Below are 8,488 nucleotides of genomic sequence, written 5' to 3'. Positions count from 1 at the left end.
TCGTCGCTTATGTTTCTTTTATATTTTATGTTCTCCTTATTTTTGGTCTACTTGTAATTTTTTATACATTATTTATTTCTATATTTGGTCATTATTTATTATGGATCCAAATAGCAACACTCATTAAAAAAAACAAAAATAATTGTACCTACCACGCATGCTACAAATAAACCAAAACTTCCGTATAATAATTACAATAGCTTATTTTTATTTTATATTTTATGTTCTCCTTATTTTCGGTCTACTTGTAATTTTTTATACATTATTTATTTCTGTATTTGGTCATTATTTATTATGGATCCAAATATTTTTTATGTGGAATATATTTTTTATACATTTTCTATGTTGCAAACTGTGAACTCCATTAAAAAAAAAAAGGTCAATGGTCGGATACAGTGAAAAGATGCGAACTCATGGGAGGGATCACAAGGTTGGCCGTTTATCGTCTTCAATTGTGGGCAATCAAATTTTAGATGCCACTATATATAAACCAAACTGGTTTCTCTCAGTTGACCCAAAAAAAAAAAAAAAAAAAAAACTGGTTTCTCTCATGCAGTACGTAGCCAAACACAACTTGTAGATAGGTACGTAACCAGTTTAATAGTTGTCATACAACGGTATGAAAAGGTATTAAATGTTATCGAAATGCAATTTTTGGAGAATTGACTTGAGATAGTGCCATAATAGTATTTCTGATATAGAAAAATTAAAGCTATATATTTAGGCTCCGTTTGAGATTGCTTTTTTTGGCCAAAAATTTGCTTCACTTTAAAGTTACGCAATTTAAGGTATTTGGTAAAAATAAAATATCATGATTATTTTTAAAAACAGTGACCTTTTGACAGAAGCTTTCAAAAGTAAGCTCTCGGGTACTTTTCAAAGTTGCTTTCAAAAGAAGCAGAGATGAACCTTTAATGAATTTTTTTAATTCCCAAAATACCATTATACATTTTAAAAAATGACACCACTTCCACTTGCACATCCAACTCCACAACTTGCATCACCACATTCACTACCTCCACAACCAATGCCACCGCCACCACCACCACCACATCCTCCTCCTCCTCATCCTCCACCACCTTCTCCACCACCTCCACCACCACCTCCTTCACCTCCACCACCACATCCTCCTCCTCCTCATCCTCCACCACCACCTCCTTCACCTCCACCACTTCCACAACCACCACCTCCTCAATGCCTTCTTATTGGGCCTCTTGGGCCTTTGTGGTTATGTAGTTACCTACAACTTATGCTACAAGCCAATGGGCCTTCAACCCAAAGTCCAATTTTAGGCCCAATAAAATTCCCGAGTCTTGATTACCGGATGTGCTACACAAATATGTCAATAACTATGTCTCATTTATTTATATATTAATTTATTTCTTACATCGTAAGAAAGGATAAATTTTTTTTATGTTCTTCTGTGTACACAAGTTGGCTCATGTACCATCTAATACACATGTATTGGAGAATATTTTCACATATCTCATATGTATTGGATGGTACACGAACCAGTTGGTGTACCCGGAACATACAAAAATTACTCGTAAGAAAGAGGTTTGGGTTTTAGGCTATGGAGTTAACAGTGGATTGGGCTTTGCGTAACACATTTATACGGAGGAATTCATGTATTTTTGTCTAGCTTAGAAAAGTTTGTATTGTATGGGCATAGAGCATGGTCGACCTTGAGATTTTGAGGGCCTTGTGCGAAACTAAAACTGGAGCCCTCATTTATAAAAAAAAATTTTTTGCCATGACTTAATACCATAAAATAATTTTTTTAATAGCTAAAATTCATTATCTATTAGCATGCAATGGCAATCATAAATCAAATTCATAAAAGTTTTAATGTTTCAATTTGAGAAAATAGAGGAGGAAGAAGAAGAAATGATTTTTGTTTTTTGTTTTTTTTTTGTTTTGAGTGGATGAAAACATACACTACAATTTTTTTTTATTCTATTGTATGTATATATTCCTCTTCTTTGACGTGTTTCCTTTTTTTGTTTTTTGACATGTTTTTTGTTTTTTTTTTGTTGTTGTTAACAATAAAAAAAGAGTAGAAATGTAAAAATACAATCATTGAATGACACAATATGGACTCGAACCCAGCTTTGTTTTATTTAGAACATCAATTGCAAACTAATCTATATGACACATAAAATCTAAAAGTACTAAATGAGCTGACAAACAAAGGGTCAATACATTACAAATAGTGTAGTGTATTGACCCTTTAACGTGAAAATATATTGTATTATGCCTTTCAAGATAACAAACCGTTAATGAAGGCACTGTCATAGCTAGTCAATCTAAACAATCCAGATCTTGTCTTGTTTGTTGGAAAGGCACTTGTTGGAAATGATGTTGTTGATCAGCTTTCAAAGTTTAATCAAGTTTGAGCTCCATATTCATGGTTTTTTCTAGTGTTGTCCAATTAGGGCTTGAATCTGGAGTTTTCCATATTGAGTTTTGCTTATTAAATTGACCAAAATCTTTACCGCAATGTGTAGCTTCTGAATGAGATGATTGACAATGGCTTCCCTCTCACTACAGAACATAATATTCTGAGAGAGATGATTGCTTCACCAAATATAGTTAACAAGATGTTGAGTGTTGGGACAGACAACAGTTCCAACATGAGTGACACACTTTTAGGTGCAACATCATCTTGCATTCCATGGAGAACAGCAAACCCAAAAAATGCTAACAATGAAGTTTATGTTGATCTTGTCGAAGAAATGGATGCAATTGTAAAGAGGTGAATCTTTGTTTTTTATTTTTTTTAATGCTTTCATAAGATATCTCCATCCTTTTCTTTTTGGTATGGATTAAAGATTCCATGTATTAATGACTATGCTTCCTGTTCGTAATGGGTGACTCTTTACAAGCTAGAAACAGACAGATAAGGAGCTTGGAATATTCTATTCATTTTTCAAACTATATGAATCACATGGCCTCTTCAAGTGCATGCATAATTTTGTTCACCCTTTTGCTTCCGCAATCTTTTTGAATAACTTGGATGAGAATAGTAGTGCCTTATTTGAAGTTTGAAGAGGAGAATAATCTACTTCAAGATAATGGTTGCAATTTAATTTATAATTTTATAAGAAATGTTATTATTTATGGATGGTGATGATTATTGTATGAAGATCTGCAGACTTGGTAGTTATAATTGAATGCTTTGTATGATTATAATTTATATCTCAAGATTTTGTACTTAAAGTTGTGTGTGTGTTGCTCGGGGATGGGGTCCTGGTGAAATGTGAGATATATGGTGAATTGCAAGTGAACTCCCATCTCTCAGGTGTTCCTGATTTGACTCTTTCATTTGCAAACCCTTCTATTCTTGATAATGTAAGATTCCATCTATGTGTTCGATTTAACCCTTGGGAATCCCAACAAATTCTGTCATTTGTGCCTCCTGATAGACAGTTTAAACTGATGAGCTACAGGTGTGTGGTGTTAAAGGGACACTTACGTTATTAAAATTTACTCTGTTTTATTTAAGTTAAGGGTAATATAATTAATTATTAAATATACCCTGCCTTCAAATTGGACCATTACATTTGATAGTTGTTGATCTTCTTGAATACTGAAGAAATTTCTTTTCCTCGACTCTTTTGTAATGCAGATAGTCATAGATTCTTGTTGTGCAACATTTGCAGAAGTTCAGAAAAGGGGAAAGGATTTCTGGGCTGAGTTTGAGTTGTACGCTGCTGATCTTTTGGTTGGCATAGCTGTTGACATTGCTTTGGTTGGCATGTTGGCTCCCTATGCTCGATTTGGAAAGCCATTAGTATCACGAGGATTAGTTGGAAGATAACAACTATATCATTTCATTTGCATAATAGGTAGGAAAAAAGTGTACAACTCCGTACCATTCCTTTGAAGTTTATGATATGCAGAATGTGATTTTTACTAGGAAGATGGTTCTATGACATAGTATTAACAGTGTTATTTTTTGTTTTTCGTTTTGTTTTGTTTTGTTTTGTTTTTTTGTTTTTGTTTTTGTTTTTTTGTAGAGGTATCTTGTTATTACTAGTATTCTTCGTTGCTGGGGTTGGCAGGACAATGCTGATCAATGATGCTGGGAAAGTTTATGCCTTTGGAAAGGACTCAAGATGGTTCTATGACATATTAATAACAAGATAGTTCTATGACATAGTATAAATAATGTACCTCTATGAAATGGTATTAACAATGTTTTTCTAATGGTATTAACAATGTACTTCTATGGAATGGTATTAACAATGTACTTCTATGACATTGTATTAACATTGTACTTTTATAACATGGTATTAACAATATACTTCGGGCTTGCTGGGCTTGTTTTGGGTTTTTTTTTGAGTTTTTTGGTGTTAGGCTTGTTTTAAGTTAATCAAAGGCAGAGATGTAATTTATAGTAACTTCAACACTCATTTCATATGTAATAAATGATTTTTGGGTATGTTTCTAAATTGAATTTATGTAGGTTTTTTTTTATAATTTCAACTCCTATTTTTGGTGTATTACTAAAGCTCCCAATTTATATTTTATTATAATTAAGAGCATCCAACCCAAATAGTAAAAAAAAAAACTTATATTCCCTGGCCTGTTTTTTTATTTGGATCGGACCGAGTCAGGCACGCACTCAAACCTGTATGTATGTATTTACCTTGAAATTTCACTTAGTTCTTTCTGATGGACTTGCTGCACTAGGTTGAAATCCAACTTTGCCAAAGTTAGGAGAGTTTCATTTGCCGGATGAGGTTCCTCCTCAAAGATAGCCAAGTAACGCCTTGCTTCTGGCCTTTGGCAGCCCTTCCAGAATGGTTAATGCAAGGCATGGGTTACTTGTTTTGCAAGCAAGGGGCTTAAACGGTGCGCTTCCACTGACTCAAGATGAGTTGTGGTGAAGGTGAGCGCCTCATCCAGTAAATCCTCTCCATGCATCCTAAGATGTGTAGCTTCGTACAAGCTCAACAGTCCTACTACATCATCCACAAGTGTTTCCTTAAATTTCCCGTCCTTGTCCTTGAACTTGTTGAACATATTTGCTGGCCGCATGAAACAAAACATATAAGAGAGAGAGAGAGAGAGAGAGAGAGAGAGAGAGAGAGGACTGACCGCATGAAACCTTGTAACCTTGCTGTCTAAGCAACCGGAAACGGAGAGCAGTTGTGAAAAGGTCAAAATCATTTTCTTCATCACCGCCGTAAGAGTTCTTGTGAATTTGCTGCAAAACTTCCTCAACTTCATTTTCGAAATGGCGGGAGACACCAAACCGCTGAATCTCATCAATTAACTCCAATTTTTTTGATGGATTTTTAAGCATTGGAGCCATTATCATCCCCTTCACTTTTTCCTTCAGTTCTTGGACATCTTGCTCTGCTTTGATATCTGTTTTCTACACAAACAAATTGAAAAGGATATTAAGAAAAGTATGACCTTCATTCATTGTGCATGGAAGTTAGAACTATTAATCAAAATTAATTTATAATAATAAAACATTTAAAATATACGACGCAGCTATAGCACACGATGAGTATTATTAGCCCATAAATAATTGTTAGGATTAATTAATTTCCTACCACAGAAGCATATGATAGAAAATAATCGCCCCAAGTGCTGGGAGAGAAATTAACTGAATGTCGCTTAACATAATCAGGAGTGGCATTCGGGCTTTGAGCTTGGGATGCAGCTAAAACTTGAGCAGACATTTTATTCCTAAGTTCAAGGATAGGACCAATGTGCTCTTAATTGAATGTATCAAGGGCTGCTATGAGTTGAAGAGGTGTTGTATTGTGCTATTTATAGTGGAAAATCTATTAGTGGGCTGCTGTTTTTTTGTTTAATATATATATTTTTTTAATGTACCAAGGGCTGCTATGAATCCATAATTTTATTCTATGTATAAAAATTGAATCAAATGATATTTTTAAATATATATATATAGAGATTTAAACCCCGCACTTCTCTTTGTTCATCCTAATACTTAAATCATTAAGCTGTAAGATTTATTATTGAGTAAAAAAAAAAAAAAGGTCATCCAACTTAATAATTAACCCTAGTACATCTATATACACACCCCACCACTCTTCATATTAAGTTTTAGAAACCTCCTTCCAACTTCATGTTTAGAAACCTCTCTCTCTCTCTCTCTCTCTCTCTCTCTCTCTCTCTCTCTCTCTGAAGTTCTCAACTCAACAATACCCAAGAGTTAGAATTCTAGTTACAGTTCTTGGAGAGAGGTAAAAGTGTTCTCTTTCTCTAGAAAGTATTAAATTTCGGATTTGAGTTTTCATTTGTTTGTGTTTTTTTTTTTGCTGGGAACAAAGAAAACTGTGAGGTTTAAATAGAAAATCTATTTTAGTTCTTATTTTTTCAATTTGGGGTGTATTTAAGGGTAGTTTGGGAAGATAGTGGGGTTTTCTTAGAAATTGTGAGAATTTAAATTAAAGGTTGAGGTGAACTTAGAACATGGGGTGAACTAAGAGAAGTGTGGGGTAGAAAATCTCTCTCTCTCTCTATATATATATATATAAGCAATAGCCTAAAGTACTCTAGATTAATCTAAATTATGGAAAGAGAATTCGAACTTAAGTGTAAAGGGATAGATTCACTGTCAACTGGTCTAACCCACGTTTGCTGAAGTGGTATTTTTATTTGTTAATAATTTTTTTAATGTATCAAGGGCTGCTATATATGAGTTGATGAGGTGTCGTAAGTATAAAATAGTAGAATAAAATAACATTTGATGGGTTGATTGGCTTAAATATTTCCTCTCACCAATTAATGAATAAGCAAAAGCCAGAGAATGGTGAAACATTCAAAATACCAGAAAATACTCTTAGTTAATTCAAACATTAAGAATTGAAATTATTAATTAAATGAGGATAATATGGTAAATTCATATTTTTTTAAATTAAAAAATTAAAATTAAAAACAAAATCAGATAATAAGTCCTACTTTTATGGAACACTAGCCTCTCAGCACGCGCTTCCGTGCTTGCGAGAGGCTTTTTTTTTTATATAAAATTTAAATTTATTTTAGAATTTAAAAAATAATGAGTAGTTGTGTTCCATAAAAATAGGATCCATTATCTGATTTTAATTTTAATTTTTTTTAATATGAAAAGTGTGAATTTACTACATTATCCTCATTTAATTAATAATTTCAATTCTTAATGTTTGCATTAACCAAAGGCATTTTTTGGTATTTTGAATGTTTCACCATTCTCTGCCTTTTACTTTATATATATAGATAACTACCCATATTATCTTTTCTTATTTCTTAAAATAAAAGGGTAAATTTATCTTTAAAATTTACAAGATTAAATGGATAAGAAAATAGCAACACTCATTAAAAAAACAAAAATAATTGTACCTACCACGCATGCTAGAAATAAACCAACACTTCCGTAAAATAATTACAATAGCTTATGTTTCTTTTATATTTTATGTTCTCCTTATTTTTGGTCTACTTGTAATTTTTTATACATTATTTATTTCTATATTTGGTCATTATTTATTATGGATCCAAATAGCAACACTCATTAAAAAAAACAAAAATAATTGTACCTACCACGCATGCTACAAATAAACCAAAACTTCCGTATAATAATTACAATAGCTTATTTTTATTTTATATTTTATGTTCTCCTTATTTTCGGTCTACTTGTAATTTTTTATACATTATTTATTTCTGTATTTGGTCATTATTTATTATGGATCCAAATATTTTTTATGTGGAATATATTTTTTATACATTTTCTATGTTGCAAACTGTGAACTCCATTAAAAAAAAAAAGGTCAATGGTCGGATACAGTGAAAAGATGCGAACTCATGGGAGGGATCACAAGGTTGGCCGTTTATCGTCTTCAATTGTGGGCAATCAAATTTTAGATGCCACTATATATAAACCAAACTGGTTTCTCTCAGTTGACCCAAAAAAAAAAAAAAAAAAAAAACTGGTTTCTCTCATGCAGTACGTAGCCAAACACAACTTGTAGATAGGTACGTAACCAATTTAATAGTTGTCATACAATGGTATGAAAAGGGATTAAATGTTATCGAAATGCAATTTTTGGAGAATTGACTTGAGATAGTGCCATAATAGTATTTTCGGTATAGAAAAATTAAAGTTATATATTTAGGTCCCGTTTGAGATTGCTTTTTTTGATCAAAAACTTGCTTCACTTTAAAGTTATGCAATTTAAAGTATTCGGTAAAAATAAAATATCATGATTATTTTTAAAAGCAGTGACTTTTTGACAGAAGCTTTCACAAGCACGCTCTCGGGTACTTTTCAAAGCTGCTTTCAAAAGAAGCAGAGATGAATCTTTAATAAATTTTTTTTATTCCCAAAATACCATCATTCATTTTAAAAAATGACACCACTTCCACTTGCACATCCAACTCCACAACTTGCATCATCACATTCCCTACCTCCACAACCACTGCCACCGCCGCCACCACCACCACCACCACCACATCCTCCTCCTCCTCATCG

The 8,488-nt window shown here is 32.7% G+C and overlaps 1 pseudogene; it reads right to left on the bottom strand.

Annotated features, from left to right (window-relative positions):
* The window catches only part of LOC109948999, a 13,865-nt pseudogene extending 8,137 nt beyond the window's left edge, over positions 1-5,728 (bottom strand).

This window comes from Prunus persica, chromosome G4 (genome assembly GCF_000346465.2).
Source record: "Prunus persica cultivar Lovell chromosome G4, Prunus_persica_NCBIv2, whole genome shotgun sequence".
NCBI classification, from domain to species: Eukaryota; Viridiplantae; Streptophyta; class Magnoliopsida; order Rosales; family Rosaceae; genus Prunus; species Prunus persica.
This window is presented reverse-complemented; position numbering and strand designations above follow the sequence as displayed.